Source organism: Chiloscyllium punctatum, chromosome 39 (genome assembly GCF_047496795.1).
Source record: "Chiloscyllium punctatum isolate Juve2018m chromosome 39, sChiPun1.3, whole genome shotgun sequence".
Lineage (NCBI taxonomy): Eukaryota > Metazoa > Chordata > Chondrichthyes > Orectolobiformes > Hemiscylliidae > Chiloscyllium > Chiloscyllium punctatum.
In genome coordinates, this window is record NC_092777.1 from 51,917,411 (window position 1) to 51,941,841 (window position 24,431).

General features: G+C 40.4%; 1 protein-coding gene across 2 annotated transcripts in view; it reads right to left on the reverse strand.

Moving 5' to 3' along the window:
* The window catches only part of LOC140464050 (inward rectifier potassium channel 16-like), a 124,572-nt gene that overhangs the window by 83,029 nt on the left and 17,112 nt on the right, over window positions 1-24,431 (reverse strand). Inside the window, exon 1 of one of the 2 annotated variants that reach the window (XM_072558694.1) lies at window positions 10,004-10,059. The exons of the other annotated variant lie outside the window; for it this stretch is intronic. The gene's annotated coding sequence lies outside the window, so the exon portion shown is untranslated. Of the gene's footprint in view, window positions 1-10,003; window positions 10,060-24,431 lie in introns of those variants that run through there. 2 annotated transcript variants of the gene reach the window in all.

The window sequence follows — 24,431 nt, forward strand, 5'->3', positions numbered from 1 at the left end:
AGCCTTTTAAGCTGACTTTCCTTTTTAAGTGTCAGTTTTTGAAGTTCAAACGCTCTCTCTTTCTCTGCATTCTCTTTTTCCCTCTCTTCTGCTGCTCACTCTTTTTCTCTCTGTTCTGCTGCTCTCTCTTTTTCCCTTTCTTCTGCTTTTAATCGTAACTCAAACTGTTTCATTTCTGCTGCCCTTTCCTTATCTCTCGCCTCGAACATAAGCTGCTTCATTTGCGATTGAATTCTTGCCATCTCTACAGATTCTGGTTTTCCATCAATTTAAATGCTGAGCTACTGCTGTCATTATCTCTCCTTTCCTCACAGAAGCAGGCAGGTCCAATCTTAGTCAGTCTGCTAATTCCTGAAGCTTGGTCTTATTCACCTTGTGTAAAACTTTCAAAGTGACCGCATCCACATCCAGAAAACTTTTGGCAACTGAAAGAGCCATTCCTATCCCAAGCTTTGTCTACCCAATCAAACCACCACCCAAAATAAAGACACTAGCACCTACCACTCGCTGTTTAAAATCCTGCAAAGAACCCCCAATCTGTTATGGACTAGGCCAGACCACTCAAAACATTCTTAAGCAGGCAGCACAGACCATAACTTTGCAATTTGTTTCAGTAAGTGTACAGTGAAGATTACCCGGTTAAGTTAGCTAGGTTGACTACTAGATTTTAAAACAGACAGAAATTTATTCATGAAATTACATAATGAAACACAAAGAACAGAATAAAGAACCCCACAGAACTGAGTCTATCCAAACTAGACCTAATTATGCTGTTTCAAATAAACACAACCAATCCAATAAGCAAACCCCCTTAGAAACCAGTATAAATGAATGGAACAGATGCTTCAAGGTTGAACTTAGAAGGGCAGAGAGACAGAAAGAGTTTGTTTCCACACAGCTCACTGTTGAACTCTGAACTAAACTGCTCAGCTAGAAAGCTGACCGCTCCCCTTTCATTATACAGGTCACTTCTAAAACATGACCACTTTGGCCTGAAATCTCATCTGTTCACATATAAACAAAATGGCCTCTCGAATGCCTTTAATCTCTGTCCCAAACCAGTCTAATCGGCCCTGAGGTCAGTTTATTACTACTCTGACAAAACATTGTATCCTTGAGAAAAGGAGCAGCTTTTAGAAAAAAGAAACCAGCTTTGTGACATGCTTCACTGCCAACTTCACAAGGACGTTCAACCTTCGGGTTGATGTCTGCAATCCTGCGCCTGAAAATAGGTCCTGTCAAATTTTCACTCACGTAAAGCTCAGGTTTGGCTGGTTCCATGGATGAATTTTGTCATTTTTATACATCCGTATATTAACCTTTTATCAACAAATGCTTGCAGACTAGTTAAATAGGATAAGAGAGCCAAGTATGAACAAGTAATAGCCAATAAGACTATCAACTTGCAATTTCATATATACAGCCAATGACTCTTGTAACATAGGAAACACAGTAACTAATTTGTACACAATACTTCCCCCAAATAGCAAGGTGATAATGACCAGTTAATCAGTTTTTATGATGTTTATTAAGGGTTAAATATTGATCAGAATAGCAGGGATTCCTAACTGTTTTTTTTAAATCATGCCAGTGAGATCTTTTACATATATTCAAATAGGTCAATAAAGCCTTGGTTAAATGTTGCGTTTGAAACACAGCACCCCTAACAGTGCAACACTCCCCTCCATACTCCTCTTGAGCATCGATTCTCATTTCTACACTTAAGGAGTGGGGCTTGAACTGTGAACTTTGTGATTCAGAGGGTCAAGCCACAAATCAAATATCTAGCCAAGGGATATGGTCAAGCAAGGGACATGGTCAAGCAATCAGATGCAGGTCAACCTTCTCTTTATGATGCGACACTGAGGCCAGTTACAGCAGCAGTACAGTAAAATCGATTGAGTCAGCAGAGACCAGAGAATTGTTTATTGAAATGGCTGTCTGTATTTCAGGAGTCTGCAGAATCACCCTAATTTGCATTACATGGAAAATTCCACAGCTCTCGAATAAGAGGAACATTCATGTATATCTAGTCTTGGGGCAGTCAATTTGTTTAAGAAGCTGGAGTTCATAACTTAAATGACTGTCTTTCATAAGAGTTGTTAACATCCATAACGGTGAGAGTGGCTTGTCTTGTCAATATGAGTGAGGCAAGGTCACCACCAGGCGGTGAAGCTTTTCTATTCTATAAGCATTTTGGGGTTAATCTCAGCACCTCCGGGTGTGACCTGTTCACTCTGACTGCACTGGCAGAACAACAGAGTGAGTGAAAATTCACAAGAATCATGCAGCTAATTGCCTCTGTTAAATAATTGCATTGGATATGAATGTCTTTCTTTCTACGAAGAGGCTTGGTTGATGCTTAAAAGTTGAACAGAAGATTTGACCCTGCTATTAACATGCATGATAACTTAATTTTCTTCAGGAATTCTTGTGACAGTGTGTAGATTCCCCTGCAGGGCAGATCCCTGGTGTGTGTCAGCTGTGGCTCAGTTGTCAGCATTCAGTTCACCGAGCCAGAAAGAGCATGCCCCCCCCCCCCGCCCCAAACTGACAACAAGAACCTAGACATCCAACCTGGTGCAGTGCTGATGGAGCGAACTGTGGCCTCATTGTCCAGCTCAGGTAGATCTGGGGAATAGGCACAGTGTCCTTATCAATATTTATCCCTTAACCAACATCACAAAAAACAATTGTCAAATTAGAGGCTCTGTGTTCTACCCTACAACAGGACTAATTTTCAAAAGGTTTTCATTGGCTCTAACACACCTTGAGGTGTCCAGTAGTCATGAAAGGCACTATGTAAATGCAAGACCTTTCCTTCGGATTGGGCAACATGTGTTTCCCACTTATCATGACTATTCCTTATTAACTGCATAAGCACAAGGTCACCCAGCAATGCCTGCTTTTTTCTTTGTCTGGTATAATGCAGATTCTGGATTTGCCCTGTGCATTATAAACGACATCACAGTGAAAGTATATACTAAAGACATATCTGCTTTTTGTCGGCCCCATTTAACCCACTGAGAAAAACCCTATCTCACTGATCAGTGAATGGTCTCCAAATAAGTGTGTTATCATGCAGTACGTGTGATCTTAATAGGATTAGATGTGCATTCCTGCAGTAATGTTAACTTATTCAGAAAATTGTCCATTTACTTCAAGTTAAGGATAGTGTTTTCATATTTCAAGCAAATCTTCAACAGTTACACAGAGGTGTTGAGCCATACATTAACTATAAGCAACATAAGGGTTAGAATACTCAAAGCATTAAGAATGTCATTATAATCTAAAGAGATGAATGATAAACAAGCTCTTACTACTGATATTTCTTATCCTATCTACGGTGTTATTGTTGCATGTGTTTCAAATGCTCAGGAACTGTGCCATTAACTTAACAGGTTTAGACTGGGAACATTGTGGAATATGGAGCCCATTATAATTGCTTCATAACAATGGGAAGAGGTTATGTAAAAGCAGGAGGTGGTGAAAGCTGTACTTAGCCTGTTTATTTTAAAACATACATTTCACTCAACACAAATGGTCATTGTAACTGACTTAAAGCACAAAACTGAAACTCTAGCTTTTATTGCAAACAGAAATTGTAACAACTAAAGAAAGTGAATGGAAGGCAAAGATTGTCTGCACTTGTCCCCTGGAGCTATCCCTAGGTTGAAGGTAGTGAATAAGCTTTGGCTGTATGAACAATTGAAATAATCGTTCTTGGATCACACTAGGTTTTCTGTTTCTCTGTGTGGTTCTTTGCAGTAGTTTCATCAGACTCCGTGGGCTGAATCTTGTCTTTTTTTGGCTAGGTTGCGACTCAACTCAGTTGAGTTTTTCGAAGTGAGGCCTGATGAGATTTCTCAATGTATCTCACCAGTTTCACTTTATTAATTGCCTATCCCTCCCCAGTGACCAGTTCTGGCCACATCTCACCATGCAACTTTCCTGGAACAATTCCCCTCTCATCAGATACCCCAAATGACCATCAGCTCTTGTGCTTTATTTAAATGTCCTGTGTTGTTTTTTTGGGGGGGTAAAACTGAATAAGAATGAGAATGAACAAATATGAGAAATATTTTTTCTGAGAAGAGAATTTCACTAACTTGACAGTAGACCCCGATAATCTTCACATTTCATTGAAATTTAAAACATTGGCTTCAGAATATTATATTTGGAATGCTTTTTATGAGCTTTGTTATGATTTAACTCAAAATTTAGCAATGTAAATGTTTTTCTTTATCATTTTGCTCAACTGTAACATTGGGTTTGTGATGGTAGTCACAGCAGAAGTGCCAGTTCATTACTCCAGTGAAGCTGATAGCATCTTTAGCAATAATACCAATAACAATGCAATCCAGACTCCCAGAGGATATGTGCTGTTGAGGTCTCCTCAGACTGCATTCAGTGGGAAATCAATGAACTGCCAAGAACTTAGACTTCTCCATTTTTTTCTACCCTCTCCAAAACACATAGGAGCAGTCGTAGGCCATTCAACCCATTGATTCTGCTCCACCATTCAATTAAATCATGGCTGATCTGATAATCTTCAATTCCACTTTCCTGTCTTTTCACCATAATAGTCAATTTCCTAACTGATTAAAATTCTGTGTCTCTCACCTTTGCATGGCCTTAATGACCCAACTTTAGCAGTTCACTGTGGTAAAGAGTTCTGCAGATTCACTACCCTCTGAAAACAATATATTACTTCCATCGTTTTTTCCCTGATTTATGCTTATTTTCTCATCAAAGAATTCTTTTAAATTTGTCAGGCATGATTTCCCTTTCATGAAGTCATGCTGACTCTGTTTGATCATATTATGTACTTCTAAATGCTCTGCTGTTAAATCCTTTATAATAGAGCTTGTAACCATATCTGTGTAATGTTTTCCCAGTAACTGACATTAAGCTAACAGCCTTTACTTACCTGCTTTTTATTGTCACCTTCCCGTTTTAAATGCAGGTGTTACATTCGCTTTTTTCCAGTCATTGGGAATTTTCCAAAATCGAAGGATTCCTAGAAGATTACTACTTGTTTCCATTATCTTATATATATCCTGGATGTATCCCATCAGGTCCAGGGACTGATCGGACATCAATATCCTTTCTGTTGTGACAGTTTTTGAATTTATTTCATCTCTTCCTTTTGCAACTTGATTATTTATAACGTGTGGAATACCATTAGTATCATCTACTGTGAAGATTGATGCAAATTTTATATTCGACTCCTCTGCCATTTCCTGTTTCCACAATATCATTTCCTCAGGCTGTTTTCTCAGGGGCTGGAAAAGCATAGCAGGTCAGGCAGCATCCGAGGAGCAGGCCTCATTCCTGATGAAGGACTTATGCCCAAAACATCGATTCTTCTGCTCCTTGGATGCTGCCTGACCTGCAGTGCTTTTCCAGCACTACATTCTTGACTCTGATCTCTAGCATCTGCATTCCTCACTTTCTCCCTGTTTTCTCAGGAGCCCAAATTAACTTTGCTTTCTCTCTTTCCTTTTTATAGACTCAAAAAAAACCTTGCTGTCCATTTTAATGTTACTACTGAGTTTACCCTCAAAGATTACTTTCTCCTTCTTTATTTTTTGTTGATTGTCTTTTGCAGCTTTTTAAAACTTTCCCAATTCTCTGGCTTACCACAAATATTGACCAGATTGTATGTCATTCCTTTCAATTTGATCTTTAACTTCCCTGATTAACTATGGTTAGCTTATCCTCTTCCTAGAATCCTTCTTCCTCACTGGTCTATGTCCTTGCTGTGAGCAATGAACAATTTTCTTAAACACCTATCATTGTTCCTCAACCTTTTTTGGTGTTAAACCCCTTTGCCAGTCCACTCCAGTCAGATGTTCTCTCACCCATTTGCAATGTCTGGTCTTTATGCTGCACACAACTGTTTCTAACCTAAGTTTCTCCTTCTCAAAGTGAATGCTAAATTTGACCATGTTATGCCCATTGGTGCTTCGGGGGATCTTTCACGCTTGACATCATTCATTAAACCTGTCTCATGCACATCATCAAATCCAAAATGACCTAATCACTGGTTGGATCCATAACATTTGTTTGAGGAAACTGTACCAAATACAATGAATCTACGAAATCTTCCTCATGGCTACCTCAGCCAATCTGCCTATCTCAATTTAGATGAAGATTAAAGTCACCCACGATTACTGTCTGCCTTTATTATATGTCCTCATTATCTCCTGATTTATTCTCTGTTCCATCACATCGAGGTTTATATGTATCTTTTACCAGCCTATTCTTCTCATATTTATTTATTACCTCCACATTGATATATTCTAAGTCTTCTGCTCCTAGATTATTTTTTGCTATCGTATTTCTCCCAAGCCATATGAACAATGCAGCCCTACCACCCTTTCCTTCCTGCCTGTCCTTTTAAAGGTCACATAAGCTTGAATTTCTGTTTTTGTTTCTGATTTCCAGCATCCACAGTTCTTTTGGTTTTTTGAATATTTAGTTCCTAGCTTTCATTTCCTTGTAACCATATCTGTGTGATGTTTACAAGATCATAATTATTTGTGCCATTAATTAATTTATTTTGTTCCAGATATTATGCACATTCAAGTAATTAGATACTAGTTTTGCCTTTTTTTAACCATGTTTTTCTTCCTTTGACCCTACTTATAGCTGTTTTGTCTATGTTTATTTACTCTGTCCATGCTTGTCCCACTCTGGGTATTATTATCCAAATAGCTGTCCTGTAATTCTGCCATATTCTTTTGTTTTTGTAAGCAGACATTTCCTCCCTCTGAAACACTCCCCACTCGAATTCATTTAAAGCCCTCTCCACAGCAGTTTTTCAGTTCACCAGGACACTTGTTCCAACACAGTCATAGTGAAGACCATCAGGTGGATCTTGACCAGATGGGCCAATGGGCTGAGGAGTGCCAGATGGAGTTTAATTTAGATAAATGCGAGGTGCTGCATTTTGGGGAAGCAAATCTTAGCAGGACTTATACACTTAATGGTAAGGTCCTGGGGAATGTTGCTGAACAAAGAGACCTTGGAGTGCAGGTTCATAGCTCCTTGAAAGTAGAGTTGCAGGTAAATAGGATAATGAAGGACGTATTTGGTATGCTTTCCTTTATTGGTCAGAGCATTGAGTATAGGAGTTCAGAGATTATGTTGCGGTTGCACAGGATGTTGGTTAGGCCTCTTTTGGAATATTGCGTGCAACTCTGGTCTCCTTCCTATCAAAGTATGTTGTGAAACTGGAAAGAGTTCAGAAAAGATTTACAAGGATGTTGCCAGGGTTGGAAGATTTGAGCTGTAGGGAGAGGTTAGGGCTGTTTTCCCTGGAGCGTCAAAGGCTGAGGGATGACCTCATAGAGGTTCATAAGATCATGAGGGACATGAATAGGATAAATTGACCAAGTTTTTTCCCTGGGGTGGGATGAGTCCAGAAGTAGAGGGCATAGGATTAGGGTGAGAGGGAACCTATGTTATAGAAGGAACCTAAGGGGCAACTTTTTCATGCAAAGGATGGTATGTGTGTGGAATGATCTGCCAGAGGAAGTGGTGGAGGCTGGTGCAATTGCAACATTTAAAAGGCATCTGTATGGGTAAATGAATAGGAATGATTTGGAGGGTTATGGGCCAAGTGCTGGCAAATGGGACTAGATTGGGTTGGGATATCTGGTCAGGTTGGACAGGTTGAACAAAAGGGTCTATTTCCATGCTGTACATCTCTATGACTATGACTCTATGACCAGGACAGCTTTTAACCCAGTACAGGAGCCAGTGCCCATGAACCAAAATTTATTCCCTCTCACTTATCTTTCATCCACACATTTTACTCAATTTTACTTATACTATACCAGATTACCCATGGCTCAGGTAGAGATTATTCAGAGATTATTACATGGAGGTTCTGCTATTTAACCTAGTTCCTAACTGTTCCAAATCTTTCTGCAGAACATCCTTTCTAATCCTATCAATGTTGTAGGTACAACTGTGGATGAACATTGCATCCAACCCTTCTCTTTCTAAGTTCTTTCCCAGCCCCATAGAAAAGTCCTTAATCCTGACACTAGGCAGGCAATACAGCTTTTGGGATTCTTATTCACAGCTGTTGGGTTCAACGTCTATCCTCCGAAACATGCCATCCCCTACCACAGCCACAGTACTGTTTCTTGCCAACACTTGAATGTCTCCCTGTCCCAAGGTGCTGTGATTAGTTTGCTTATCCTCCCTACGTCCTCTCATCCCCACAGTTCACAAGAACCTTGTAACTATTGGACAATTGCAGGGCTCAGGGCTCCACAATTGTAAATACCTGGGTCTTCATTAATGCCTCACCTGTAGGCCCATCCTGGATCACAGACCAAATTTGTATTGCCTCTTCTGGGGGCTGTGAACCACCCTCTGGAACAAAATGTTCAGGTAAATTCCTCCTTCCCTGATGTGGTGCAACCTCCATAGCACAGACACCAGCTCATCAATTCAGATCCAAAGTTCCTCATGTTGCAATCACTTACTACAAATGTGCATGCAGGGAGAGAGCAAGCTAATGTTTCGAGTCCAGACGACTCTTCATCAGAGTTGACATGAAATGCGTTGAAGAGTCATCTAGACTCAGAATGTTAACTTGCTCTCTCTCCATGGATACTGCCTGACCTGATGTTATTTCCAGCATTTTTTGTTTTCAGTACAGATTCCAGCATCTTCAGTAATTTGTTCTGACAGAAATGTGCTCACTCAGAATCATATTGGTATCCAATAGCTTACACTTACTGCAGCAGCAACAATTCACCTGCCTGCCATCACTACCATATGCGATTTAACTTTTAAATTAATTACTTTAGATTCCTTGCATTTCCCACTTTACTGTAACAATATTTTGTTTTTACAAACCAAAGTGAAAAAAATCACTAATATCAATCTAAAACTTAACTACCATGTATACTCATGTAAAAATCAAATTTTTACACTATTTTTAAGGTTAAATTTCTGGGATCGACTTTTACATGCCACTTTTGAGGGGCTGAAATTCATGCTACAGTCCAAAATACCATATCATTACCAGAAGCCCAATTAATCTCTAAACAAATAAAGAAAAAAAAACGAGTTATGATAAGCTGAGCTGCACAACAAGGTAGGTTGTCAACTGACTCTGACCTGATGCATCTTAAACTTGCGCACCAGATTGGTGTGAATTGTACATCAAAACACATATTAGTATGATAAAAAATAATTTCCTCATTGTAAATTTATGTACACAATAATACCTTGACTTAGAAATATTAATCTGTCATCTGTGAAGAACGAGGGTCAACCTTTTGCACAAGGTATATGGAAAATTCCAAATTTTTGAGCCAAAAATAGGGGGTTGGAGAACCCCATTTTGGAAAAAAAAAGGCAGGTGCTGCAATCCAAGGTAGATAGGCAGGAGGCTGGGAGAATACAGCAAGCCAGGCAGCATCAGGAGGTAGAGAAGTCGATGTTTTGGGTGTAACCCTTCTTCAGGGCTGGGTGTGGTTGTAGGGGGAGTTGCAGATAAAGGGGATGGGGCAGGGGCAAGCTGGTGAGGTGAGGATAGGTGAAGACAGGTAGAGGGTACAACGTGGGTGGTCGATGGGAGGAATGATTCCAGTAGGTGGCTGAGAGGAATGGAAGGGACAACTTTTACATGAGATTGACTTTTACTCGAGTATATACAATAGTTATTTTATAAGAAGAGAGAAGAAAAACACCAGAATGCTAACCACAAAATCAAGACCCTACATTTACTTCAAAGACTAGGAATATTTATCAAACCTGTTCATCGATCAGCTGTTTGCTCTCTGTTCATACTGTGACTTGTGACATTACTCAACCACTGGCCTCAGTGCAGGAAGGCTTCTTGATCCTCTTCCACTTACCTCTAACTCTGCAGCGTTTACTTGTTGCAATAAACCGGAGTAAAGAGTCACTGTCTCCCTTTGCACTGAATTTCCACTTAGAACCAAACTTCCAACAGTGTACCTTCTATACTCACTTGTCCTTCATCGCACCCTGCTGAAATCTCCTCAAACTGACTTGTGTCCCTTATCCCCAGATCTCTCACTGCATGCAGCTGTGAATGAAAGGGAAACTACTGAGCAGAACGGAATGAGGGGGGTAAAAGGAAGCAGTGAACTTCAGGCAGGAAATGGAGAAGACAGAGGTTAAGAGAGGTAGTGAGGGGGAGGGAGATAGAAAGGGAAAGTGGGAGGGAGCTAGGGAAAAGTAGTGAGATGGACAGGTAAGGAGAGGGAAGTAGAGAGCAGGAGATGAGTAGAAAAAGCATTATACTATGTTGTTAAAAACAGTAAATTACTAAGTACTAAATTCTTAAAGGGACTAAGGAATTAAGAATAGTAAGTGAGAAAGATTGGTAAGAATGTTAAGAGTAGTAAATAAGAGTTAGTAATAAAGAGGAGTTTTGGATTTGTTACGTTCAAATGAACGAACAGGTTTTCAATATAAAAATTATAGATCAAGAACATAGCCCATCCTTCTTACATGGGGTTACATTCTTACGGGAAGGTGATTTTTGTTCTGCCTATTGCGTTTCTGGAACTTATTCAGAGTGCCAACTGAGGGATAGCCATACTAACTTCATAATTACAGCTAAGTACCTGCAACCAATAGATCAGTTTGAAGCATCAACAGATAATGTATCAAAGATCTGCCTTCAGGCAGAGCACATAGGAATGAATCCATCCACAGTGACAGGGAGTAAGGACTTTCATATCATCAGTTGCAATGTAAATCATGTAGACAGGGAAGATTTCAACTGCTTTTGTTCCATAGTGCTTTGACAGAACAGTGAGGATTTTACCAAAGCAGTGTAGCTAAATGGCAGTCTTGTTTGTGCTAATATATAATGCTCTGGGTTTGATTTTTACAGGATTTCAGCAGATATATGTTTATCTAGCTTACCCGCAACAAGATTTGTTTTACAAAGCAGTATAATGGAGGTATTGACAGCAGTGGCTTTCTGACTTAGTGTTCTGTCAAGCAACCGCTGTGGGACAGGCAATGCCTTGGTTTAAAGTTTTTGCCTGGATCATGGTGTTTCTGATATACTGCAGCACTTCCTCTGTGCTGCCTTTCAATGTCAGTATGCTCAATTCTTTGGAATGGTACAGGAACCCGCAACCATCTCACCCAAAAGTTAGAGCTATGAACTAAGCAATGTGGCACTGACATTGTATTATAGCCTAATAAATTCATTGAGAAAATTATCATAGGAAGTTCACTGATGTAATAAGAAACTGCTTATCCCAGAGCTAAAAACATTAAACTGTTTGGCCTTTAATATTTTTTATATTTATTCATGGGATGATGGTGCTGCTGGCAATGCTAGTATCATCACCTGTCCCTAATGTCCTGGGGAAGGTGACAGTGAGCTGTGGTTCATGTGGTACAGACATAGCCACAGTGCTGTTAGGGAATATGATCCAAGATTTTGACCCTATAACAGTGAATAAACATTAATACAGTTCCAAGTCAAGTGCATGGCTTTGAGAGAAACCTTCAAGCACTGGTATTCCCATGTACCTGCTCCCTTCTCCTTCTAGATGGTAGAGGTCACAGGCTTGAAACATGCTATCAAAGGAGCCTCTGTGAGGTCCTGCAGTGTATTTGTACATAGTACACACTGCTGCCACTGTATATCAGTGATGAAGGGAACTGTGTGTTGAAGATGGGGGATGGGTTGCCAATTAGGTAGGCTCCTTTGTTAGAATGGTGTCAAACTTCTTCGGTGTTCTTGGAGCAGCATTTATCCTGGCAAATGGAGAGTATGTTCCTGAATTGTACCTTATAGATGGTGGACAGGCATTGGGGAGGTAGGAGGAAGGTACTGAAAACAGAATTCCTAGCCTGAGTTTATATGGCTGGTTCAGTTCAGTTTGTGAACAGTGATATATCTAAATGTTAGTGATAGGGATATCAATGACGACAATGCCATTGCATGTCAAGGGGAGATAATTCAATTTCCTGTTGTGGGAAATGGTCATTGTCTGGCATTTATAATGGCAGGAGACTGTTGACCACCTATCCAGGCTCAAGCTGAAACATCGTCTAGGGCTTGTTATACACCATACAAACTACAACTGAATCTGAGAATTTCAAATAGTTCTATTGAATTAAGTTAACAAGCTATCAAATAACCACATCACTAAAAAACCGTATCAGCAAACATTTTAATCTCTTCTTCACACTCTTTGATCAATATACAAAGATATTTTTCAATGCATGTTTTATCTGATTTTGTGAACACTTGTGGTGAATGCTGCTTCTGTCTGCTTCTATACAATAATGTCTAGCTCAAGCTGGTCACTACCAGTTAGATTCCGGAGCTTGTCACTCGATAAGTACATTGTCAATTGCTGCTGGGAATTTACAATTAGAAACAACTGCATTCATTTCTAAGGTTACAGCTAGTGATTCATATCAGATTCTGTCCCAGCCTGTTGATTCCAAACCAATTCAAACAGTATGTTTATAATAAACATGGATTATTTGAATTAAAATTTAGATTGAACACAGACAGGTCTGTAAGCTTTTCACTGGGATGAAAACAAGTATTTGACTGAGACCAGCTAAATTTTGAACAATTCTAGGAATCACACAATGTGATATGCACTTTTGGCATTTTACTTCAAGAGTAGTCGTGAGACGAACAGTAGTTATTCTCAGTTTGGAACTTCCAGACTCAGCGTGTGTGTCGATATCATGCAGTTCCTATCCAACACACCATGATGGCTCTCTAATACACCAACAATATACTTGTCCACAGTTCAGGACCTCAATCAAACCGAAGAAGTGGGAAATGGTACAGCTCAGAAAGGGACACTTTGACTCATTGTGGCTGTGTTATTACACACAATATGGTTAGCTTAATTTTAATTTATTGTTTAATATTATTATTTCCCCACACTATATTACTGTTCTTACTTAGCATTTAGGGAAAAAAAACATAGAATTGGTATTATGGATACAGTTCTCACTTGGATTTTGTTTTCACAGTTAATTCAATTTTTGTTTTGCTTTTAAAAGAATCGCCCCTGAATTTTATTCCCATGTCTTATCTTTTTTTTAAGAATGTACTAATTATTTATTGTGGACAATGAACTGTTTTACTACTTGCAGTAATCCACTATTTTCAGTTCTTTTAAATTACCTTTTTTCATTTGTTCTCAAGCAATATGTTCTAAAATAATGTGAGCAACACCTCAGTTTGGATAGCTCTGGGATGAGCTTTTGCTTATTTCTAGGAATTGCTTGCGGTTGACCATTCAGCACCACGTCACACTGAGCACAATGTGTGGACAGAACATTAACAAAATGTACAGGATAGTCGTTGTGGAAATAGTCAGAGCTTGATACCAGTGTGTATCATAACAGTGTGACAACCCTGATTCTTTCCATACTGGGGTTGATGTTTGATCTGGTTCATTAGTAGCGAGGTTACAGAAATAAAACCAAAGCAGGAAATACTAACAATGTAAGAAATTTGGTTGGCACTTATTAGGGTTGCAACTAAGAGTGAAGATTTATAAAAGAAGGTTATCACTTTTTTTATTCTGAAAGAGAAGCATGTTGGGTTCTCATTAGTTTTTATTAATGGAGCTCAAACCTTTTAACATCTGTACTGTACCTCCATTGTGGACAAGTCCTTCTTCAGATAAGGTAACCAAACAAATGGAATGGTTTTAAATTGCTGGTGAAATCATAACAGCATATGCTCGGCTGTAACAATTCTATTACATTCTCATTACACACACTCCAGATAAAACATCCCAACTTCACTGTTCTTCTCACCATGAAATAGATTCACTGGTCATTTACTTTTGCTGCTGTTCTTGATCACATAATGTTCGTCATAACATTTTGCAAATAAAGTATTAAAATTGAAGTGTGTTGGGACATTTTGAAGTGATGACCGATACAAATTAAATGAAAATTCTTTCTTTGATACCATGACCAGCTCTTCAAGTGCAGTTCAGGTCTTTACCCGTAACTTTAGGATGAGGTGAACAATTGTACAGCCTGGCAATTCATTGCCCAATACAGCTTAACAACTTTCCACAGCTTGCCACTCCCCAGAGTGCTCTCATTCTGCTGTGAGCATTTTGGAATGCAAGAACAACTAAAAGATTAATTTTCGATTTTATTAAACTCTGTGTCAGACATGACTTTCCTGCAATCTCCCAGCTCTAAATGTGTCACATTCTTGGGCTTCTTTGCCTCCAAAAGGTGATCTGCATCCTTCCCATTCCAAATCCTCTGAATTGTTCTGACTCCAGATGATGGTAATGCAGGAGAAGTCAGACTCCAGTGTGCAACCAGACTTAATAGATAAGAACTTTAATTTTTTTTCCTGCTAACAATGGAGGTCAATAACTGAACAAATTTACAAGAGGTTATGAATGTACTTTTAATAAATTAACACAGTTTATTATAAAATCGATAACTGAACTTTACTACACATAACAGATCTGTTTGAAACAAACTTACAACAAATATCAGAAAGTCATTTCAACTCTTTTACCCCAATACTAACCTCACAGATGTCAAAACCTGAGTTAAGGCCACCCTTGGCTTTAAGCTGAAAAAGCTGGTCCAGCTAGCACTGCTGTAATTAGGTTCTTTCTTGGCAAATCTCTGTGCATTCACTTGATATTATGCCCTTCAGTTAATGAATTTCCCGAAGACCTTTGAACAAGTTGCTAACTCAGCTCACTGTTAGTACCAGACATGTGTTCTTATTCATACCTTTAACAGCTTTGTAGGAGGTCTTCCTCAGGAGACCTCCATAGTCTTATGCTTTTGGAGTTCTCTTCTCAGTAACTCAGGATGTCTCCCCGGCCCATGCTGCCTGTTTTGGAGACTGCTGATCGCAACACCTCTGCTGTTGTAGAACTCCTCTTTCTAAATGATTCCATTTTTGAGTACCTCCACGTTTCTCCAATCTCTCTATCACTTCATAACACTCACTCCCTCCATGAATCATGTCCCCAGATCCCCTTTGAATCCAGGTTCTCAACTAGTCTGGTCTTCATGTGCATTTCTTTTCTGGGTTGAGGTGCCCCAAGTTGTGACAGTTCCAGATATCACCCCCAAAATATCCTTGGTGAGGGAGCATAAACAGGCTGTGTTTCCTTATTCACCCACCCTTTGCTTAGTCACAACAAAGAAAATTTACAGTTTCACCATGTCTCTCATCGAGGCTGTTGTCCTTTCTTCCATCATGTTCACAGTCTGAGACAACTCCTAGGAGATTATAAATAGAAACTGGAAGAACTGTGGTTGTTGTAAATCAGAAACAAAAACAGAAGTTGCTCGAAATGTTCAGCACATCTGGTCACTGGACCCAAGATGTTAACTTTGATTTCTCTTCACAGACGCTGCTAGACTTGCTAAACTTTTCCAATAACTTCTGTCTTTGTGCCTAGGAGATTATAATTCAGTTTACATTGCATTTTTCCCTTTGAAGTCCACTCCTTTGAAGCTTGCTTGGTGCCTTATAAGGTGTGACATTCCTGGGTCTCTCTCTCTCTCTCTCTCTCTGTCCAGTCTGCATCTAAAATTAAATCCACAGTTGTTTTCTTTCTATCAGTCCTCTTAAAAACAAAAACGTGTTGGAATTAAAGTTCGATATGTCCATAGGTGATCTCAGGTCATGACCTATAGTCATGACATCACTGATGGAGATTAATAATACAGTGCTCCGGAAAAGCAGTGCTATGATGCAGTGTGGGAGGGGGGAAGGTCATTGTTGCTACAGCACAAGCAGAGATAGTATCACCATAGACCTTCCGTTAATCAATAATGATTAACACCAGGGGGTGATAGTTTGATTGTCTCTTACTGGAGATAGACAATGTCTGGCATTTGTGCAGCACAAATGTTACTTGTGAGCCAAAGCCTGGATATTGTCCAGATCTTGTTACGTTTGAACATGGACTGCTTCAATATCTGAGGAGTTGCAAATGGTACTGAAAATTGTACAATTATTGACGGACATCCCTACTCTGACCTTATTGTAGAGGGAGGGTCATTGATGAAGCAGCTGAAGGTGGTTGGGCCTAGGACATTAACCTGAGGAACTGCTGAAGAAATGTTCAGAAGACAAGATGCTTGACCTCTAACAACCACCACTATCTTTCTCTGTGTCAGATATGACTCCAATTCATGGAGAATTTGTTTCCTTATACTCATCCAGGCTTTTAAATTAGTGACAAGTGATTATCCATTGTCATTTAATTGATTAAAGGAAAAAGTAAAAAGGAAACCTCGGCAACATTGTTGTAAATCTTTTCTGGCTTACAATGTAGTGTATACCTTTTCCTCAGAGCTGTAGGTTTCTTCTGCTCCTGCCTATCTTCTGTCAGGTCTGAACTGGTTTCATAGAGTCAAAGAACCCACCACAGTGTGGAAGCAGGCTATTCAACCCATTAAGTCCAAACTGACTCTCTGAAGAGCACCTGACCCAGACCCACACCCTTATCCTATCTCTGTAACCCTGCATCTTCCCATGGTTAATCCACCAAGCCTAGACATCAGTGGCAATATAGCATGACCAATCCACTTAATATTTGAACTGCAGGAGGAATCCAAAGTACCCGGAGGAAACCCATGCAGACAGTCACCCAAAAGGGTGGAATTGAACTTGGGTCCCTTGGCTCTGTAAGGCAGCAATGCTAACCACTGAGCAACCGTGCCATTTCAGTGTCAAATACTAACGTAGTCCTCAGTGCTGAGTTTTGTTGCGTGGCTTTGTGGGATATGTTGTAACCAGCAACCAGCAGCATTTGTTTCTCTTAAGATCTTCAGGGTTACCAGGATGTCTTCAAAATGTTTTTTCATTGAATCCCTACATTCTGATTTCCTTTATTTGGCACCAAATTGTGCTGGTCAGCACTGCTCACTATTTTGTGGTGGGAATCTATCATTGCCATCAGGTTCTGTTGAATTCCTTCAATGAAATAATGCAGAGTGAGATTGAAATCTTTCTGGTCTAAAGGGAAGAGTCTCCTTGAATAAATAATATTAAGTTCATTGTAGTACAGCAACTACTTACAGATTCTATGAATATGAAACCTCATTTACGGTCAAGACAGTGAGGAATATGTGAGACTCAGATCAGTTTCCTACACACGTAATGAAGGGTGTAGAATTTATATCTTATCAGAATATCAATTTTGGAATTTGTTTACATCATTGAGAATTTTCTTCAAAAGAGAGTCATAGAATCATAGAGATGTACAGCATGGAAACAGCCCCTTCAGTCCAACCCGTCCATGTCGACCAGATATCCCAACCCAATCTAATCCCACCTGCCAGCACCCGACCCATATCCCTCCAAACCTTTCCTAGTCATATACCTATCCAGATGCCTTTTAAATGTTTCCAGCCTCCACCACTTCCTCTGGCAGCTTATTCCATACACGTACCACCCTCTGCATGAAAAAGTTGCCCCTTAGGTCTCATTTATATCTTTCCCCTCTCACCCTAAACCTATGCCCTCTGGTTCTGGACACCCCCACCCCAGGGAAAAGGGGTCTATTGTCTATTTATCCTTTCCATGCCCCTTATGAATTTATAAACCTGTCTAAGGTCACCCCTCCGCTTCCGACACTCCAGGGAAGACAGCACCAGCCTGTTTAACCTCTCCCTAAAGTTCAAATCCTCCAATCCTGGCAACATCCTTGTAAATCTTTTCTGAACCCTTTCAAGTTTGAAACATCCCTTCAATAGGAAGTAGACCAGAATTAGATGCAATACTCCAAAGGTGGCCTAACCAACATCCTGTACAGCCGCAACATGACCTCCCAACTCCTGTACTCAATACTCTGATCAATAAAGGAAAGCATACTAAACGCCTTCTTCACTATCCTATCTACCTGCACTCCAAGGTCTCTTTGTTCAGCAACAGTCCCCAGGATCTTACCATTAAGTGTATAAGTCCTGCTAAGATTTGTTTTCCCAAAATGCAACATTTCACATTTATCTAAATTAAACTCCATCTGCCACTCCTCAACCCATTGGTCCATCTGATCAAGATCCCATTGTAATCTGAGGTAACCTTCTTTGCTGTCCACTACACCTCCAATTTTGTTGTCATCTGCAAACTTACTAACTATACCTCTTATGCTTGCATCCAAACAATTTATATGAGTGACGTAAAGTAGTGGACCCAGCATCAATCCTTGTGGCACTCCACTGGTCACAGGCCTCCAGTCTGAAAGACAACCCTCCACCACCATCCTCTGTCTTCTACCTTTGAGCCAGGTCTGTATCCAAATGGCTAGTTCTCCCTGTAGTCCATGAGATCTAATCTTGCTAACCAGTTTCCCCTGAGAAACCTTGTTGAATGCTTTATTTAGATTAGATTAGATTCCCTACAGTGTGGAAACAGGCCCTTCGGCCAAACCAGTCCACACTGACCCTCCGAACAGTAACCCACTCAGACCCATTTACCTTCTGACTAATGCTCCTAACACTATGGTCAATTTATCATGGCCAATTCACCTGACTTGTACATTTTTGGACTGTGGGAGGAAACCGGAGCACCTGGACAAAACCCACGCAGACAGGTGAGAATGTGCAAACTCCACACAAACAGTCACCCAAGGCTGTAATCAAACCTGGGACCCTAGTGCTGTGAGGCATCAGTGCTAACCACTGAGTCACCAAGCCACCTTGAAGTACATATGGATCACGTCTACTGCTCTTCCCTCACCAATCTTCTTCGTTACTTCAAAAAACTCAATCAAGTTTGTGAGACATGATTTCCCATGCACAAAGCCATGTTGACTATCCCTAATCAGTCCTTGCCTTTCCAAATACATGCAAATCGTGTCCCTCAGGATTCCCTCCAACAACTTGCCCACCATCAATGTCAGGCTTGCCGGTCTATAGTTCCATGGCTTGTCCTTACCACCTTTCTTAAATAGTGGCACCATGTTAGCCAACTTCCAGTCTTCCGGCACCTCACCTGTGACTATTGATGGTACTCCAGAATAAAGAGGAAATTGTAGTATTTTGTCAGAAATCAGATTCAAATAGTCTTCATGGAAGATGTTTACATTGTTGGGTTTATGGCATGTAGGATGTCAGGCTTAACTTGGTAGTGGTGGGAAATCCTTCCCTATCATAGGCCAAAGAAGTGCAGAGGCAGAAATCGCACCCTTTCCGATCAATCAGAGGTCGGCAGTCATTCATTACCTCACAGCGCCACCAGGAAGGCAGTGGATGCTGGTATGACATTCGCCCACTGGTCGATAAATTAAGACAGGAAATGGGGGATGAGGTCAAAGGGTGGGAATCATCAGCACAGTCAGCAGTCCCTTCTCAACATTGTATCTGTCAACAAGCCCCAGAACACCTTCAAGGAAAGACCATGACCTGAAGAAGGATTACACCCAAAACGTTAATGTCTCCATCTCCTGACGCTGCCTGACTTGTTGTATTCTTCCAGCCTCCTGCCTGTCTACTTTGGATTCCAGCACGTGCAGTTTTTTTTGTCCCCAACACCCATAGCTGCCCGGACATCTGACAATTTTTCCTTTCTGGGTTTCTTAACTGGCAAGCATCCAGAAACCTGCTGGGTGGGTGGCAACACGAAGATATGAAATGGGGATTAATTTCTCTCTTCAGAGCCTCTTGTGGTAGTGGGACAGGAACGTCATCTACGGGCCTTCCCACCACAGACTGTACTGAGGCCTTGGTGTGAAGATGCCAGACTTGCCATCCTCCCACCTGATCAAATGCTCCCCAGCCACAAAACCCCAAGAAGGGTATGGGCATTAAATTCCATCAATGGTTCTAACCGGCAAATAAGACACCAGCAGAGATCATCATACGTCTTCAGCAAGGGACAACACCACAAGTGGTACTTGTAGGTGGGCCACCTTTCCTGTAATGCCTCTTGTTGAGCTATTACAAGAAATGCAGCAGATAATCTCATCCAACAGCAAAATTTTGATTCTGTATTCTCTATTCTCGACACCTCTCACAGATGGGAAGATGCCAATCTCCCTCTCTGGCTTCTCTCTGTCTTGCCTGTGCTGCCCGAAATGTCGATTTCGCTGCTCCTTGGATGCTGCCTGAACTGCTGTGCTCTTCCAGCACCACTAATCCAGAATCTGGTTTCCAGCATCTGCAGTCATTGTTTTTACCTTATTATCTCCCTGTCCCTTGTATCTGTGTACATAAGATGGGTTTATATTGTCCACATCAAGCTTCCACTTTGTGTTGCAACTGTGCCACATGCATCAATCAGAGATCATTCCAGGGATGATTGGCATGAGGCTATTGTGCAATCAATTCCCATGACAGAAATGCTAGCCCATGGTGCATCGCACCTGGAACAGAACAGAACTGGAAGTAACTAGTCTGACTGAACTTGGTGGAATTTACCACAGAACAAGTTATTCTCGTACCTCAAAAATGTGTTAACGTGTCAACACACTAGCAAGTTGGTACAAGCTGGTAGAACCTGCAGGCTGTACATGTCTAATTGTAAAATGATGAGTGTTGGCAAGATGATTCAATCTATCAGCAGCAAAAATTGTTAGCACATCATAGGTAAGGAGAGTCACAGAGATCGAAAGCACAGAGAAAGGCCCTCTGGTGATCGTGTCTGTGCAGATCAACAACAACCACCTCACTATTCTAATCTCATTTTGTAAAGTTTATACTTTTAACACTTTGCTGATAGCTTTTTATGGTGTTTTCTCAAATACCGTAGATCATTTTCAGAAGGAAGACACTATCTTCAATCTAAACTGTTCAACAGGACTTTTTTTCAGATTTCTGTTAAATAATTGATACTTTAAATGAAATTATGAAAGATTAAGGAGTATTAGCGTGAGTAAACACTTAATCTTTTTTCTATGTTTTTGAATCACACTCAGTGACTGACCAAAGCTAAATGCAAAATATCTCATGTCATTTGATTCTGCTAATGGAAGCAACAATCCTTAGTTACCCAAAGTGACTAGAACTAGGCAACAAAACATAAGAGTATTTATTTGTTATCACTAATATTAGGATTCTGGATCAGAAGCAGAGGAAAAATCTGTCAAAATGTTTTTTGACAGCCAGTTACAGGTTGACATAAGCAAAACCTTGCCTTATCTGTTAGGAAAATAGGCTTGCAGAAATAATGTTTGAGGAAGATAAATATTTGGCACATAAACTGCTGTGACCACATTTGAAGGTAGACAGCATGAAATGAAACAAAACTTGTACATTAATGCCCCCTGTAGGACACAGCGCGGGACAGCATTAAGAAAAGGATTTGTGGGATAAAGTGACCATATACTAAGATTATACAACTAACAAGATAATATAGTCTCAAAAAGACAGTCACAAATCTGTGCTTCTTATTTTGGTACAAATCTAGCTCTACTTCTGTGGTATTTTCCCAGATAGCATCTGCTGGTGTCCAGTGGTGTTCACCCCCTCCTCCAGTAAGTGATAAAGGCTGTTTAAACTACATCTGTGCCACCAAGTCTTCTTTGTCTTTACTTTGTTTTGGGGGTATTTGGTGATTGATGGGAGAGGATGCACTACTAGAGAGTATCTACAAAACTGGCACTGTTCTTTGATGGCATGAAGATTTATTGCAATAATAGCAATACAAACATCTACACTTAGTCAGGCATACTTAATAGAAGCAGTGGGAGTAGGTACAGATAAACTGTTCTCTCTGAAAGCTCAGTAGAGTTACTTGTCTACAATCAAAGACTGTGTGTGACATCAGTAGAATGGACGGAGTCAATGAACCATGGTCACTATTATCTTTAGCAATATTATCTCACATGGTATATCTTCCAACAGTTAACTTTCCTCATAGTTAGCCCATATACAATCACGTCTTCCATTATACTAAATTTACCACTGCTCCATCTCTCCCCAAGTCTCTGACTTCACGAACGCAAGAAGTTTAAATGTTTCACAATTTTCTCAAAACGTACTCTCTTCAAACTTGGATAAATAGCAGGATCCTTGCTCAAAGATTGATGACTAGGATGGCACTCATGTGTTTTACTGAGAGAGCATGGAACTGGCGTTGGATGAGATGCTAAACAGAAGTGCCCTTTATCCTCTCAGGGTGATGTAAAGAATCCAGTTACACTTTTGCAAAGAATAGGGGAGTTCTGATATCGTGACCAATATTTACACTCAGCTAAGCTGTAGAACTTTGTTACGTGTCTCATTCTTTGTCAAGGACTGCATTGAAAATGTACTTCATTGACCATAGAGCACTTAGGGATGTTCTGACATTATGTAAAAAGTACTGTGAAAGCAAATTCTTTCCAAGAGTATGTAAATTTATGTGGCCTTTGAATAAATAAAGATATGGTAATAGAATTTAATTAGAGATTGAATCAGACTACTTATCGTGTTGTCTATGGATGGACTGATCGAACTTCTCATCTGGACTGGCAAGAATCAGGTTTCCCCTCCAAAGGAATTAAATAGGGAATAAATGGATACATTTTCATTTCAAGGTGACAGCAAGTGTCTGACTGGACAGGCAGGGAATCACACATCCTAGTTTATAATGGATTCCATTGATGGAGTTTTAGAGAGAACTGCATGATGTGGGCGATGGCCAGAAAGGTGGCAGAATCATGTGAGAAATCTGATGAGGCCCATCTTCAAGTTGAAAGCATCTCATGCCATCTTTTTTTTGTTTTTAATGAGCAGCAAGACAAGTTTCTCACTCGGTAGCAGCAAATTACCAGTCATGGGGGTCTTTTTTTAATTAAATGCTTTATTGAGGGTTTCTTGAAACAGTATGTGGACAGTCCAACCAGAAAAGGTGCCATATTGGACCTTGTATTGGCTAATGAGCATGGCCAAGTGACTGACCTTTCAGTGAGAGAGCACTTTGGAAACAGCAATCACAATTCCTTAAGTTTTAAGATGACTATGAATAAGGATAAGTCAGAACCTTGTGGGAAGGCATTAAATTGGGGAAGGCAAATTCAGTATTAGTCAGAAGGTAGGCAGTGTTAATTAGAAGGAGCTGTTATCAGGCAAGTCCATACTTGATGTGTGGGAATCGTTTAAAGTCCTGCTGATGAGAGTTCAAGACCAACAAAGTAAAGGACTCTTGGGTAATGAAGGGAATTTAGTTAAAAGGGAAAAAGAAACATATGCAAGATTTAGGAAGTTACAATTGGACAGGGCCTGTGAGAAATATAAAGAAAGCATGAAAGTACTCAAGAGGCAAATTAGGAGAACAAGAAGGGGTCATGATATGACCTTGGCAAGTAGAGTTACAGGGAGTCCCCCCAAGGCATTGTATGCATACATCCAAAACAAGAAGATAACTAGGGTGAAGGTTGGGCCGCTCAAGGATAAAGGAGGGAACCTATGCTAGGAGGCAGAGGGTGTGAGTGGGATCCTAAATGAGTTCTTTGCATCGTTATTCACTCAGGAGGAGGAATTGGAGGATAGTAAGATTATTGTGGAGCATGCTAATATGCTAGGGCATTTTGAGATCAAGAAATAAGTGGTGTTGGATCTCATGGAGAGGATTATGTAGATAAGTCTCCAGGGCTTGATGGAATCTACCCCATGTTAATGACAGAGGCATGAGAAGAGATTACTGGGGCCTTGACCAAAATCTTTGTGTCCTCACTGGCCACTAGAGAGGCCTGGAGGACTGGTGAGTAGCTAATGTCGTTCCTCTTTTCAAGAAAGGAAATAGGGAAAATGCAGGGAACTATCGACTGGTGAGTCTCACTTCGGTGGTTGGGAAGTTACTGGAGAGAATTCTTAGGGATAGGATTTATGCACATTTGGAAAAGCTTGCCCAAATTAGGGGCAGTCAGCATAGCTTTGTGCAGGACAGGTCAGGTCTTACGAACTTGATTGAAAATTTCAAAGAGTGGACAAATGTGGTCGATGAGGGTAAAGCAGTGGATGTTGTCTACATGGATTTTTGTAAGGCTTTCGACAAGTTCCGTCAGTGTAGACTTATCCAGAAGATTAAGATACATGGGATCCATGGTGACTTGGTCATGTGGGTTCAGAATTAGCTTGCCCATAGAAGGCAGAGGGTAGTGTTGGCTGGTTTTTTTTTAGGCTGGGGTCTGTGACAAATGGTGTCCTGCAGGGATCTGTACTGGGAGCTCTACTGTTTGTGATATAAATAAATGATAGAGTTGAAAATGTAGATGGGTGGGCTGGTAAGTTGCAGACAATACAAAGGTGGATGAGGTTGTGGATGGTGTAGGAGGTTGACAAAGGATACAATGGGATATAGATCACTTGAAGATATGGGCAGAGAAATGGCAGATGGCGTTTCATCCAGGTAAATGTGAGATGTTGCGCTTTGGGAGATCAAATGTTAAGGAAAAGGATCCAGTTAATGACAGGATCCTGAACAGCATTGGTGTACAGAGAAATCT